This window comes from Lontra canadensis, unplaced genomic scaffold, assembly GCF_010015895.1.
Source record: "Lontra canadensis isolate GAN:19392208 unplaced genomic scaffold, GSC_riverotter_1.0 scaffold92, whole genome shotgun sequence".
Lineage (NCBI taxonomy): Eukaryota > Metazoa > Chordata > Mammalia > Carnivora > Mustelidae > Lontra > Lontra canadensis.
Genome location: NW_022631086.1, coordinates 2,821,236 through 2,837,497, shown reverse-complemented (window position 1 = coordinate 2,837,497; position 16,262 = coordinate 2,821,236). Strand labels below are relative to the sequence as shown.

Here is a 16,262-nt window from a genome sequence, read left to right as displayed (position 1 = left end):
ATCATTTGTTTCAACTACATTCTTTTATATAAATGACACAATGGGAGACTTACAAACCAAATACAACAATAGATATATAATATATAACATATTGCACATTCAAAGTAGCACTTTCAACAATTCTAACAAGTAAAATAAACAATTTGGATAAATGAAATTCATAAGGTAAAATAGTATCTTTATAAGTATGTCTTGAGGGGCTCCTGGGTGGCTCAGTCGTTAAACGTCTACCTTAGGCTCATGTCATGATCCCAGAGTCCTGGGATCGAGCCCCACATCAGGCTCCCTACTTGGCAGGAAGCCTGTTTCTCCCTCTCCCAATTCCCCTGCTTGTGTTCTCTCTCTCACTGTGTCTCTCTCTGTCAAATAAATAAATAAAATATTTTAAAAATTAAAAAATAAATAAATAAATAAAAATATGTCTTGAATTCTAGATCCGGTTTTAAATCTAACCTAACCGAAGCTTTGAGTCATATTTAGAACTTGCTTGAATAAAGAACTATTAAACATAGACCACACTAGTCACTGTTGTGTTATTCTATAGTAAGCTCTAGATGATTAATCCATTCACTATTTTAATATAATATCTACAGGGGCACCTGGGTGGCTCAGTGGGTTAAAGCTTCTGCCTTCGGCTCAGGTTATGATCTCAGGGTCCTGGGATTGAGCCCGGCATCAGGGTCTCTGCTCAGCAGGGAGCCTGCTTCCCTTCCTATCTCTCTGCCTACCTCTCTGCCTGCTTGTGATCGCTCTCTGTCAAATAAATAAATAAAAATTTTTAAAAAATGTTTAAAATATATATCTACACAAGCAAATCTTATTAGAAAACATATTACTTAAATGTGCTTATCTATCTAAAATAATTGGGATGATGCAGTTTACAAGTATAAAGATTTAAAGCTAATTTTTAGCAGGTGTGTTAGACTTGCATTAATTTTTCTAAGCCACAGAATAAATAAAACCAAACTAGATTTTTATGAAACTTGTTACTAATTTAATGCCCCCTTTAATTTATACCAAAATTAAACATTCTAAATGGCTTTAAAAACTGATATCTGAACATTAGTATATTTACCTAATAACTATCTTAAAAATGATAACAATATCTTATCCTCACAGAGTGTTACTGTGTTCTAGGTATTGTTTTCACGAATTTAATCCAAACAGCTACCCCAGAAAGGAGGTATTACTGCTATCCCCCTTTCCAAGACAGAAAAGCCAAGGTTCTGAGAAGTTAAGTGATCTGCCAAAAAACAAACAAACAAACAAACAAACAAACAAAAATGGAGATTCAAATTCATGCCAAGGTGCTATAAACACTGATCCTTTAATCATCTCATTACATGAATGGCCTCCTCAAAGATATTAAATGAAGAAAAAATTGTGAAATGTAGAGGACATTCTAGAGATACTATCCTTTCTAGAGATACTTAATTTTTCTCTTAATACATAGTTTAGGATTGGATCCAACATATTTAATAGTCTTCATTATTTTGCCCATTCTTTGTACCCAAATTACTACTTCTAAGTTGTCTTACAATCCTATATTTACACCCTCTACACACTCTGCCTCTTCCTGTTTCAATTTCTTCCTCCTCTCTCTTTTTTTAAATACCACAGATGGACTCAGATGTATGCATTGATATTAATTATGATTTGGTTATGTACAAAGGACCTCAAACAGAACAGCTGAGAGAAGACATTTAATAGAATTACTTGAAGAGGTTGAATTACTGTTTCTGCCCAATGGGAATCTGCTTTTAGTTGAGACTCCAATAAAAAAATGCACTCTCCCTTCAAAACTTCTCATAAAAAATTACTTCTATATTATGATAACATAAAGAATACATCCTTAGAAAAAGAACATTGTCCTTAGAGAAAGAACATTGGTTCAAGACAAAGAGAAAGAAATCAAATGAGCTCTTAAGTTAAATACGGAAAAAAAAAAAAAAAGAACACAAACAAGCAAAATCTTTCTCTGAGATAATTGGATAAGTATAGCGCAGCCAACACATTGCCAAACAATACATACGAGGGAGACACAGAAGAGAATGCACAAATGGACTTTAAGAACGTAAAAAGTTGCTCCACCTCCGAGGTAATCAAGGGAAAGCCTGATTAAAACACTGTTAGATCAAGAATACCAATTAGAGTGTTTAGCCTCCTCTTCCCTTGCCCAATTAGCTTTCTTTCCTCAATGAATAACTGTCCCGTTGATTCATCTTGGTCTTTCTTTTTGTGCGGTTGCTCCCCTTCAAAAGTCTAGCGATGTTTGAGGATCAATCACGTTTATGAATGAAGCCCCTGGATGCTGTACAGAGGTGACTCGGGCCAGTTTTGCTTTTGTGGTATAAGCCTGTTTCCTGTTTCCCCGGGAGCCCAAATTCCTGAATTGGAAGCTGCACTGAAGGACACAGAAGGCAAACTTTGTGTAAGTGGAAAAGGGACAGCTTAGCTATAAAGCACACAGGCAGGCCTCCAATTGGATTTCTTGCAAATAGACTACAAGAAGTCACATGCGAATAGCTCATTGGAGAATGCTCCTTGGAGATACAGCTGGAAGACAGTGAGCACAGCCACACTGACCAGATGCAGGAGCGGACTGACAGTGCAGTGGGAGATGAGACTCAGCGTATCCTACCAGAGCTACTGAGCTAGGATGGCCCTTCAGAGTTGTCCCAAACTTAGGCAAACACACACCCCTGGTGCAGGAGGTTTTCCTTAAGTACTGGGAAAAGACTATGGCTTATATATTTTTCCTTGGGCCAGCAGTGAATCATCATCATTGTTCAATAAATCCATGAATCAAATGTACTCAGCAACTGCCTCCCAATTCATAGTCCTCATAATTAACCCTTTCCATCACACTTCCCAAGCACCCGAGATACTTAGCATCAGGCAGTAATTCCCCTCCACTAATTACATCTTCCATTTCACCACTGGTGAGTATTTTGACAACATGCTATAGCTACCCATAATCTATATTCCACCAATAATTGCCAGACAGCTGATAAAAGACTCAGCACTAAAATCCTATTTAATATCTGTTTCCTATACCAATCCTGAGGCCAGATATCCTGGCTTGGGTTCCTTGGTGATAGACCCTGAGGTATGGAGTTGCATGGAGTATTAGGGAGTGGTCTCAAGAGAGAGACTATAAAGAGTGGAGAAGGAAGGATTAGACCCACAAAAGAACTGACCCTCAGTGTGGCTGTAAATGAAACTTTAGGTGATCCTAGTTGAAGAAAAACAACAGAGACATTCTATTTCTGTGTCAAACCGTTATTATTCCTCTACCATTCTCTCCCTGGGGGTTAAAACTTTGGGTGGTCCACTTCTCTGTTCCTGAGAGCAGTTGCCTGAGAAAAGCACAGCAGTGACCTTTCAGCAACCAATATTCTTAGTTGCTCTGGGATAGGTACGTTGGCCCTCAGGAGGGAAACTAGGAGGGAATACAATGAACTACATATACATAAGTAGAAATTTGATGAGTTTTCACACGCCCCTCTGCAATTGCATCTCCTGCCCTTACCCCAGCCCAGGCAGTCACTCACAGATACTATCAATGTATCAGATACCATGGGTTAGTTTTCATTTTCTGTAATTTTATATAAACAGAATCATATATTGGGGCATCTGGGTGGCTCAGTAGGTTAAGCATCTGACTCTTGATTTTGGGTCAGGTCATGATCTCAGGGTTGTGAGACTGAGCCTGTTTAAAATTCCCTCTCTCTCTCCCTCTCCCCTGCCCCTCCCCAGTCTCCTTGCATGAGCTCTCACTCTCTCTTTCTCTCTCTCCTAGATAAATAAATAAATAGAATCATATAGGTTGTACTTTTTGTCTTGCTTCTTTTACTCAGCATAAGTATTATGGATTGCTTCTATTTTGTTGTATTTATCCATGATCCATTCCTTCTCTGCTGAGTAGTAATTCAGTGCATGGATATGTCACAGTTTTTGTATCCATTCTTTCACTATTGGAGATTGGATTGTTGCCAGTTCTTGATTATTACAAATAAAACTTACCATGGACATTCAGATACACGTTTTCGTATAGCTGCAGGCTTTCTATTCCCTTAAGTAAATGCATAGAAGTGGAATGACTGGGGCACATGCTAGGTGAAAATTTTACTTTTCATGAAACTGCCGAACTGTTTTCCAATGTGGCTGTATTTCACATTATCACCAGCAGTGTGTGAGGACCACTTGCTCCCCATCTTCACCAAGACTTGGTGTTACTAAACCTCTTGACTGTAGTCATCGTACAGAGAGTATAGTAGTATATCACTGTGGTTTTAATTTGATTTTTTGAAAGATTTTATTTATTCATTTGAGAGAGAAAGATAGTGAGAGATAGAGCAAGAGCAGGGGAGAGAGGGAGAAACTGGTTCCCCACTAAGCAAGGAGCAGGACATGGGGCTCGATCCCAGGACCCTGGGATTATGACCTGAGCTGAAGACAAACACTTAACTAACTGAGCCACCCAGGTGCCCCTATTTTTTTTTTCACTCTGTCAGGATTTTCAGTTGTTAGGAACACAATTCACACTGGCTGACTTAAGCACAACAGAATTTATCAAACAACGTTAGGTACCTTGGTGTACCTTAGGAGAGCCTGAAGAGCAAGTATGGGTGTCATTTGACAAGGAACCACATAACCAGGAAGAACATCAAACTACATATATATTGTAGGATAGTTACAGTAAAACACCACTCTTGATGCTATCTGCCACTTTTTTTTTTTAAGCTTACACAAAGGCAATATTAACAGAAAACAGTAATTTGAGGAATGCTGTTCAGAGATGGCAACCACGGTGACCCCCCTTCCTGTGGGTGCTACCAGAGGGGATGGGGGTGACATCCTCAATCTGTCCGATCTTCATTCCTGAGCAGGCAAGGGTTCTGAGTGCTGGCTGGGTCCCAGGTCCAGGGGTCTTGGTTCTATTTCCTCCTGTGTCCTGTAGATGTGGAGGGCAGTGATGCCCAGCTCCTTCCACCTCTGGGCTACATCCTGGGAAGTCAACATGGCAGCAGAGGGAGAGGACCCATCTCAGTCAACCTTCACCTTCATTCCTCCATCACATGGCAGATGGTTTCCTTGCCAGAAAGATCGGTGACAGGGACCAAAGTGTCACTGAAGGATGCAAAGATGTGGCAGACACCAAACACATTTTCTCCTTCAGCTACCTGAGGTCCGAGGCTGATGACCTAATGATTAATGATGTTAAGCATTTTTTTAGGTGCCTATTTACCATTAAGAATATAGACATACCTAAAAAAATGTTCAACATCATTTCTGCACATGCGCACACATGTGCACACACACACACACACACACACACACAAACACAGAGACATACACACTCACACAAGTGAAACTTTCCAAATCTTTTGCCCATTCTAAGTGGACTGGTTTTTTGTTTTGTTTTGTTTTTGTTTTTTATTGAATCATCATAGTTCTGTACATATTCTAGATAAAGTTCCTTTGTAGGCTAAATATTTTGCAAATATTTTCTCCCAGGTTTGCCTTTCATTTTCAAAAGAGAATCCTTCAAAGAGTAAAAGTATTTAATTTTGATGAAGTCCAGTATATTACCTTTTAAAACAATTTGCATCATGTTTAAGAAATCTTTGCCAAGCTCACATCCCTATATGCTTCTGGTTTCGTCTATGAATTTTATAGTTTTTAGCCATTATTTTTAGGACAGCAATCCATTTAGGGTTAATTTTTATTCAAAGCTTAGAGTTGAGGTTAACATTTAAACACATGGCTATAAAATTGTTTCAGCACCATTTGCTGGAAGAAAAATTTCCTTTCCCCTCATTTACCTGCCCTGGGACCTTTCCTGTGTCTTTGCTTGCATGGTAATATTTTTATTAAGTGCCATACATTTTGAATTTTAACTCCTGAGTGATAGACATTTTTATATTACTGTAAATTCAGTCAAGCAACTTGGAATTTGTCTGATCCTCTCAAGTCTTATTTATAACATTGTTAGATGGGACAGAGAAGCCCACTACTGAGGCAAGAACCTTTCACTCAGAAACCCACAAAGTTTGTTTCTCAGGTAGGAAAACAAACTCATTCTGGCCCCCCACGAGACCAAGAATTGACCCTTTTGTTTCTTTCGGGTGATTTTTTCTCTGGTCTGAGATAATTTCCTCACTTGAACATGCTAATCCATACTCAACAAAGAATTGAGGGAAACCCTGGGCAGGTCTAGAGATTCTTGCTATCTTAGTGGGCTCTGTAGGCAGTAAACAGAAACAATCACAGGGTTAGCCTCCTCTGTGTTGCCTCTCTCAGGAGTCCTATACTGCCATATATACAATGGAGTACAATGCCTCCATCAGAAAGGATGAATACCCAACTTTTGTATCAACATGGAAGGGACTGGAGGAGATTATGCTGAATGAAATAAATCAAGCAGAGAGAGTCAAGTATCATATGGTTTCACTTGCTTGTGGAGTGTAAGGAATAACATGGAGGGCATTGGGAGATGGAGAGGAGAAGTGAATGGGGGGAAATTGGAGGGGGAGACAAACCATGACAGATTGTGGACTCTGAGAAACAAACTGAAGGTTTTGGAATGAAGGGGAGTGGGGGTTGGGTGAGCCTGGTGGTGGGTATTATGGAGAGCATGTATTACATGGAATACTGGGTGTGGTACATAAACAGTGAATTCTGGAACATTGGAAAGAGATTAAATAAAATAAAATGAAAAAAATAAATAAAAAAAGGAATCCTATACTGCCTGATGCTCAGTTTCTGAAAAACTTGTCAAATATTTGGGGATTTTTTTTTTTTTTCAGACAGGAGGTTATTAAATCTGGCTGCATCTCCGTAAGAATAAGAAAACAACAATAGGCTTTCAACACATTTTAAAGGAGATCTTGTCATCACAAGTCAAGTGGTTCATTTCTGTAGTGTGATGATTCTCAAAATATAGTGGGAAGCAGAAAAATCACTTGAGAAACTTTCTCAAAGTACATATTCTAATGTCCTGCCTCAGAATTCAATTGCATAGATCTAGAATGGAATAAGTTATTTGAATTTTTAATAAGTCTGATACAAGTTAGATACTGATACTGATTTTCAATAACTCTGATATGAAGTGTTAACAGACTGTAATTTGATTTAAGAGACTGTAACTTGCTTCTGTGATTATTCTGCCTGAGTTAATGTGGGCAAAAATGGCTTGGCTGCATGCTTGAAGTAGGGATGGTAGAGATTTTGTCAGTATTTGTGTCATTAACCGTTTGATTAATTATGATTGTTATATCACCCTTTTCCTCTCCAACCCTGAGTGCCTTCTTATCCAGAGTTTGGAGTCTCTCTGTACCTGATCCAGGTGAAAAGAGCTTTCAAGTGATCTAGCCATTCTCTCTGTGGGTTGTTTTTTTTTTTCACTCAGAAGCATTTTACTAGATTTCATTCAAGTCTATACATACATACTTACATACCCACAATAACTAGAGGGTAGTTTTGCCTATTTTTTCCTTTTTTCCATCTAACAATGTTTTAAATTTTTATTTAAATTCTAGTTAACATATAGTGTAATATTCATTTCAAGAGTAGAATTTAGTGATCCATCAGTTGCATATAACACCCAGTGTTCATCACAAGTGCCCTCCTTTTTTTAAAAATTAATTAATTATTTTATTTTATTTTATTTTTTATAAATATATATTTTTATCCCCAGGGGTACAGGTCTGTGAATCGCCAGGTTTACACACTTCACAGCACTCACCATAGCACACACCCTCCCCAATGTCCATAACCCCACCCCACCTAACCCCCCTCCCCCCATCAACCCTCAGTTTGTTTTGTGAGATTAAGAGTCACTTATGGTTTGTCTCCCTCCCAATCCCATCTTGTTTAATTTTCTCTGTTTTTTTTGCATGTTGCTTTCTCAGCTTTAGATTGTGATTATGTTCCCATCTTCCATCTTTCAGAAATTTTTCAAAATCTCTGGATGCTAATGACAAATCCATTTCTTTATAAATATTTCAATTTAATTTGTTGGGGGAATAGAGTAAAGGTAGATTCAATTCACTATCTTCAACTGGAAGACGTGATTTTTTTAAAGAGCATTGGAAGTAGTCTCTTAACTGGAGTGGTCTCTTATTATTTGACTGAGGAAATTCCTATAAATTTCCACTAAGATAATACTTGTATAGTCTTAGTAATAATATTTGCATTTTCAATAACAATAAAATTGACTTCCAACATTTTTATTTATCACCTAATTTCATCCTTAGAACATGTCTTTTACAAGGATCAGCATTTTTTGGTACATTTTACTAAGGTATGTTAAATGACTTACTGAAAGCCACACACTGGCAGGAAAAAAATTCCAGGCTTTTTGAATTTTAAGATCATTAAGCTTTATGGGTTTGCCTTTGTTTTTTGTTTATGTTGTTAAAAATCATCTCAATTATAGAAACATTTATTGCTGTTAAAGTCCATACAGCTGTAAAAATTTGAGGATGAATAAAATTAAATAAATCTATTGGGTATTTTGATTTGTCCAATTCATATTAATAGCTTAGCTTGTTGACTTACAGTGATTACTAGTTGCTACACATTGGTGTAAGTGATTCCGGTAAATCAGCTCTTAGTCTTCACAAGAACATGATGAAGTATGCATTATTACTCTGGAAATTTTGCTAATGGAGAAACTGAAGTACAGAACAATTCAGATCATACAATTGGAAATTATAAAAGCTCAGACCCAAAATCTCTGAATTTTGCTCAAAACTATGTGCTTTTAGCGACTATACTCCACTGCCTCTTATATTGAATAATTCTCTGTATTTAATCTAAAGAATCATTTTTTAGTTGATCTGTTCAGTATTATAAATGCTGTCAGAGGACATTTTAAGCAGTCTACTTCACAAAAATACAATTTCACAAAAATTCTGATTATCCTCTTCAATGACATTAACTGACTCTGATTTTTGCAGCCACCATTACTCCTAATTGCCTTCTTATCACCTGGGAGCTAAGTATTAGGTTTGAATATTAATCTCTCCTACCAGTCAAGAGTCATTCTATTAGAATCTTAAATTTACCTAGCAATAAAAGCAAAACATAGAAGACTACCTAGGAAATTGCTATTTCAATATATTGTGGGTTTTAAAAAAAGTGGTTTTGTGTATTTAAGTATGATTGTTTACCTTATCCTTTGATTTTGATTCCACCTATTTATTTATTTATTTAACAGAGAGAGAGAGAGAGAGAGAGAGCAGGAACACAAGCAGGGGGAGTGAGAGAGGGAGAAGCAGGCTTCCCCACAAAGCAGAGGGCCCGATGCATGGCCGTTCCCAGGACCCTGGGATCATGACCCCAGCTGAAGGCAGATGCCCAATGACTGAGCCACCGAGGTGCCCACCACCTTCCCCTTTTAACCAGCTTTTACTTTTTAACTCCTATGTGTCTGATGGAGTAGTTAACAGCTACATAAGAAATAACTTTAAAGAATCATTTAAATTTTTTAATTTATTTTTTTAATTTCTTTTCAGTGTACCAGAATTCATTGTTTATGTACCACACCCAGTGCTCCATGCAATACGTGCCCTCCATAATACCCACCACCAGGCTCACCCAACCTCCCATGCCTCCCCACCCCCCCGCCCCTTAAACCCTCAGATTGTTATTCAGAGTCCATAGTCTCTCACGGTTCACCTCCCCTTCCAATTTCCCTAAACTCCCTTCTCCTCTCCATCTCCCCATGTCCTCCGTGTTCTTTCTTATGCTCCACAAATAAGTGAAACTCTATGGTAATTGACTCTCTCTGCTTGGCTTATTTCACTCAGCACAATCTCTTCCAGTCCTGTCCATGTTGATACAAAAGTTGGGTATTCATCCTTTCTGATGGAGGCATAATACTCCATAGTGTATATGGACCACATCTTCCTTATCCATTCGTCCGTTGAAGGGCATCTTGGTTCTTTCCACAGTTTGGCAATTGTGGACATTGCTGCTATGAACATTGGGGTACAGATGGCCCTTCTTTTCACTACATCTGTATCTTTGGGGTAAATACCCAGTAGTGCAATAGTAGGGTCACAGGGAAGCTCTATTTTTAATTTTTTGAGGAATCTCCACACTGTTTTCCAAAGTGGCTCACCAACTTGCATTCCCACCAACAGTGTAAGAGGGTTCCCCTTTCTCCACATCCTCTCCAACACATGCTGTTTCCTGTATTGTTAATTTTAGCCATTCTAACTGGTGTAGGTGGTATCTCAATGTGGTTTTGACTTGAATCTCTCTGATGGCAAGTGATGATGAACATTTTTTCATGTGTCTGTTAGCCATTTGTATGTCTTCATTGGAGAAGTATCTATTCATGTCTTCTGCCCATTTTTTGATATGATTATCTGTTTTGTGTGTATTGAGTTTGAGGAGTTCTTTATAGATCCTGGATATCAGCCATTTGTCTGTACTGTCATTTGTAAATATCTTCTCCCATTCCGTGGTTTGCTTCTTTGTTTTGTTGACTGTTTCCTTTGCTGTGCAGAAGCTTTTGATCTTGATGAAGTCCCAGAAATTTATTTTCTCTTTTCTTTCCTTTGCCTTTGGAGATATATCTTGAAAGAAGTTGCTGTGGCCAATATCGAAGAGGTTACTGCCTATGTTCTCCTCTATGATTCTGATGGATTCCTGCCTCATGTTGAGGTCTTTTATCCATTTTTAGTTTATCCTTGTGTATGGTGTAAGGGAATGATCAAGTTTCATTCTTCTACATATAGCTGTCCAATTTTCCCAGCACCGTTTATTGAAGAGACTGTCTTTTTTCCACTGTATATTTTTTCCTGCTTTGTCGAAGATTATTTGACTATAGAGTTGAAGGTCCATATCTGGGCTCTCTACTCTGTTCCACTAGTCTATGTGTCTGTTGGTCTATGTGCAAGCCAGTACCATGCCAGTACCATTTACTACTATCATTTGTAGTAAACCTTGAAATCAGGCAATATAATGCCCCCAGTTTTGTTTTTCTTTTTCAATATTTCCTTAGCAATTCAGGGTCTCTTCTGATTCTATATAAATTTTAGGATTGTTTGCTCTAGCTCTTTGAAAAATGCCAGTAGAATTTTGATAGGAGTGGCACTGAAAGTATAGATTGCTCTGAGCAGTATAGACATTTTAACAATGTTTATTTTTCCCATCCATGAGCATGGAATGCTCTTCCATCTTTTTGTGTCTTCTTCAATTTCTTTCATGAATGTTCTGTAGTTCCTTGAGTACAGATCCTTTACCTCTTTGGTTAGGTTTATTCCCAGGTATCTTATTGTTCTTGGTGTTATAGTAAATGGAATTGATTCTCTAATTTTCCTTTCTGTGTTTTCATTGTTAGTGTATAAGAAAGCAACTGATTTCTGTACATTGACTTTGTATCCAGGTGGGATTCATCCCTGGGTTGCAAGGATGGTTCAACATTCGCAAATCAATCAATGTGGTAGAACAAATCAATAAGAAAGAAGAACCACACGGTCTTCTCAATTGATAAAGAAAAAGCATTTGACAAAATCCAGCATCCGTTCCTGATTAAAATGTTTCAAAGTATAGGGATAGAGGGAACATTCCTCAACTTCATATAATTTAACTATGAAAAACCCATAACAAATATCCTCAATGGGAAAAAGCTGACAGCCTTCCCTTTGAGATCAGGAACACAACAAGGATGCCCACTCTCACCACTCTCGTTCAACATATTATTAGAAGTCCTAGCAATAGCAATCAGACAACAAAGAAAAATAAAAGGTATTCAAATTAGCAATGAAGAAGTCAAACTTTCTCTCTTCGCAGATGACATGATACTTTATATGGAAAGCCCAAAAGACTCCACCTCCAAACTACTAGAACTCATACAGCAATTCAGTAATATGGCAGGATACAAAGAATCATTTAAATTTTAATGGAGACTTTAACCAAAATATTGGTTAAGGACGCATCTGTTTTGGACAGCTTTGGCAGGAAAAAATATTCATGGAGCCTCTAGTTAATGAATAAAATGAGTAACATACTGCAGTATGCTGATTCTTGAGAGAACATTACAAGAGATAAAAAAAAAAAAAAAGCCATATTGCTCTTTTACCAGGGACCTGTCAACATGCAGTGCATTGGCACCCAAACTGTAAATACTGTGGCACAAGTCATCATTGAGAAATACTACACGCACCCAGGCAGCGATTCCCACATCTCCAAGCATGAGTTGCTCAGGGTCACCATTATTCCCATCAAGAAGCTCCACAATGAGGTAGCAGGCTGTGTGACACATCTGACCAAGGGATTCTCGGAAGCCCAGTGAGAGGGACCCCAATCAAACTGCAGGAGAAGGAGGGAGAAGGGAGAGACAGTTATATTCCTGAGGTGTCAGTCCTGGATCATGAGATCTTTGAAGTAGATTGTGACACTAAGGAGATGTTGAAGGTCTTAGACTTTGTCAGCCTGTCCAAACTGCAGATCACTCAGCCCACAGTTGGGGTGAATTTCAGATGCCACATGAAGCCATATGCCACATGAAGCCATATGAATCTTTCTACTGTGCTGTAATATCTTCAGTAAGCCTTGGAAACAACAACAAACAAGCCTGATTATCGAAGAAAAGCTATTAATATTATTACTATATCTGCTTTATCTAGAGAAAACAACCTTTATAAGTCACTGATATGGTAAAGTAAACAATAGCTGGAGATAAGTAAATGTTGAGGACAAAAAAGTGAGGAGTGGAAACTTCCCTTATGCTTTTATACCTCAAACATGCTCTAGAGATCTTGACCTGGCCTATTTCAAGAAGGACATCATTCGATAAAGCAAAAATACTTAGAAGAAAACTCGGGAAAATATTCTTACACTGGATTGGGAGGAAGTTTTCCAAAATCCCAAAACAACAGAAGATTTCCTCTGGTCAGCATCCTGCTATATCCCTACCCACTGAGTTTCCTGGGCACATTTATTTATATAATGGAAGCATCTAGCACCATCAGCAGGTGCCCAACATGTGGTAAGAATTCAAAAGCAATTGTGGAATAAAATTTATATTACTGGTTTGAAATTAAATTAGTATGGTATTAAAATAATAAGAATATATGTTTTATAAGTTACTGACTAGTATAAACATATTACTTTAAGATATATGGGTTATTAGTCCTTTCATTTTCCTTTCATAATGTTTATTGCCTCATAAAATACATAAATTCAAATAACATCTGAATGTATTTCCATCAGGTTATTTACAGTTAAGATCTAGAAAGAGATGTATTTCCATCAAGGTATTTACAATTAAGATCTAGGAAGAGGGGTACGGTATCTGATTGCATATTCCCAAATTTCCAAGGATATCCATCTCACTAACTTGGCCCTTAAACAACAAAAATACAGAAGCATCTGTTTGTTTTTTAATGTTACTGTAAGGAATTTGGCAACAACATGAAGCACTTTTTCCAGGAATTAATGGAAAACTAAACTTATTCTAGATTTTGTTAGAAAACACAGTTCTTTGGAAATATAATAATTTGTTATTTAAAAAACTAAAAGTAATGCTGTTATAAACCATCAGAAATTGAAAGTAGCAATTCAATTGTCAGCTCATACTTTTTGTTTGTTTAGTTTCCATATTAACCAGCCATTTTTACATTTGAGATTATCTTTTAAAACAACATTTAAGTAAAGGAAGAGGACTGGACTCTGAGTCAGGGAATGTCAATGTGTTCTTAGTTAATTATCATCAGTAAAATGAAAAAGTAAATTAGATTAGAACACCTCTCATTTCCATCCATAAAAAGTTTATAATATAAATGTAATTTATATAATACTATATAATAATAATGCCTACTACATAACCAGCCAGCTAACTGGAAAATAAGGAATGAAATATAGGTGTAGAAGAAAGATAACTGATAAAGATTCCTAGATCCAGCTCCATCCAGCTCTCCTAATATTACCTTTAAATGTCATACAAGGTGTCTGAGCCTCAGTTTGTCATCTGTAAGATGGCCAAAATAGTTTGGCCCAGATGGTCCCCATAGTTCTTTCCAGCTCTCAGAATTATTCATTTTGAGGCACTGGATATCTTCTCTCATATTGAATCTCTGCTTGTTTGTACAAGATTAAATATTTGAATGGTTTTGAAATAAAAAATTATTTAGGAAGCAGAACTCTTAATACAATTACACAACTCTTAGAGCTTTCTTGGTTAGATCACATCATGAGCCAGAATTGGCATCCAGCAGATGGCACTATGCCATCATCATGGGACAGCCAGCCCTTAAAAGCAGGCACTCCTCTCAATCAGCAATCTCAATCATTTTCAGTAATTAACAGTGCCACACTTTGTTCTGTATGATTATAAGATGATCTTGATACTTTCTGATTTGAATAATTATGCTCCACTTAATTCTTTCTGCCGTCAGGTGGGTAAAGGCTGAAAAGGGAGTTTGCTAGTTCTAAACCTTGAGCAAATAACATAGACAGAGGTAATGAAGTTATCTCCTCTCTGATAGAATGATGACCCACTTTCTCAAGAAGACTGCTGGCTCCACCAATGAGGCTGTGAACTCTGTGAAGGCAAGAACCATGCCTTATCTCTATGCCCTCACTTATTAGGAGGTACTTAATAAATCCATTGAATGGATTAGAAGCAAAATGTAGGATCAGTGAATACAAGTTGTGGAAGGATATAGAGCTAGTAATATATAGATATTCTCTATTGATTGCTTCAATCATCTAAAGAAAGTAGGCAGCAAAATGATCATCTGGAAATGAAGATGAGGTAGGGCTGTTAGAAGTTCCGAGGGCAGGGAAGTTGTGAGATGTTTTCTAGGAGAGTGTGAGAATGAATGAACCATACTGGAGTAACATTGTATGATTACTGACCAGTTTTAAGAATAATCTGAATCTTTGGTTCTGATTTTTTTTAAGATTTTGGTTTTTGTTTTGTTTTGTTTTGTTTAGAGAAAGAGTGTGCATGAGTGAGGGGAAGGGCAGAGGGAGAGGGAGTGAATCTCGCAGACTCTTGCTGAGAGGGGAGCCAGTAGCAGGGCTCTATCTCATGACTCTTGAGAACATGACCTGAGCAGAAACCAAGAGTCTGATGCCTATTGGATTGAGCCATCCAGGCACCTTTTGTCCTAATGAAAAAAGAGAACAATAAAGTGAATTTATCTTCAGCTAATTCATGGGTCCAGGCATGGTGTGGGAAGAAAGTTTGGTAACAGTCGTGGTTGAGATTTATCAAAGATTCAGGGAGGAGAATGGGAAAAAGGGAAAGATAGGAATGATTATAATGATGGAACGTGGAATTTAAGATGAGTAAAGGGGAGACAGAGAGAATGTCAAGGAAAAAAATTGAGGAAGTATCAGTGAATTGGAAATCCTAGTTGGGTTAAAGCATTTGGGGGCACTGGATGAAATCCAATGAAATGGTAGTGAGCAAGAGGTGTATGTAATTATGAAAGGATTGAAGTTATCGGCAATGATGAGTTCTAGGATTCAACCACCAGAGTTAGAGTAGGATGGAGGACAAGATTTTTGAAGGAGAGAAGTCATAGAAAGTAAGATGCAAAGCTGTTGGAAGTTTTATCTAGATTTATCTTTAAATTAATAGGAAGAAAGTCAGGAGTAATGTAAGAGTGACAGTGAATAAAAATAGCAATAAAGAAGAATAAGGCAACAGCCTTTTAGATGACACTAACCATGTTGATGATACAATCTAATGAGAGGATATTCAAAGGTAGAGAATTTTAGGTAGGAGGGAAGGAGAATGGTTTGAAACAACCATGAGGAATAAAAATATTTCTTCAACATAAGAACAAGAAGCTAAAAGAAGCATAGAGGGAGAGCATTCAGCATATCATATTTAAGTAAGAACATGTACATGAGATTTTTGACAAGGATGGGCCAAGGATGATAGAGGGAAGAGTGGAAAAGGTTTCAGAATTAGTGAAGTGCTGGGGGAAAGGAGAAGAACAGGGATAGCAGAACTTTGTTAGGATTGGTATGAGAGCTAAGGGATGACATAGAGGTGATGGATACCAAAAAAGGGATGTAATAATATTTATAAATCCTTATGGGTTAAAAGCAGTCATAGCAAAGAGGCTCTGGATTTGGGGAGAAAGGAAAAACTAGCTTCTGGGACTCTTCTTGACTTCTGTTGATTGTGGCAGTGAGATCTACAGAAGCTGAGTTTTGTTACACCGTATGAAACCCTGTTGACCCACGCTGTTGGGACCAGAACCTCTCTTCCTTATGCTGGGTTT

At 37.6% G+C, this 16,262-nt stretch overlaps 2 pseudogenes; one reads left to right on the top strand and one right to left on the bottom strand.

Annotated features, from left to right (window-relative positions):
- Window positions 1–4,795: 4,795 nt before the first annotated feature.
- LOC116854495 lies at window positions 4,796–7,381 on the bottom strand (annotated as a pseudogene).
- Window positions 7,382–12,115: 4,734 nt separating this feature from the next.
- LOC116854494 lies at window positions 12,116–12,528 on the top strand (annotated as a pseudogene).
- The last annotated feature ends 3,734 nt before the right edge of the window (window positions 12,529–16,262 follow it).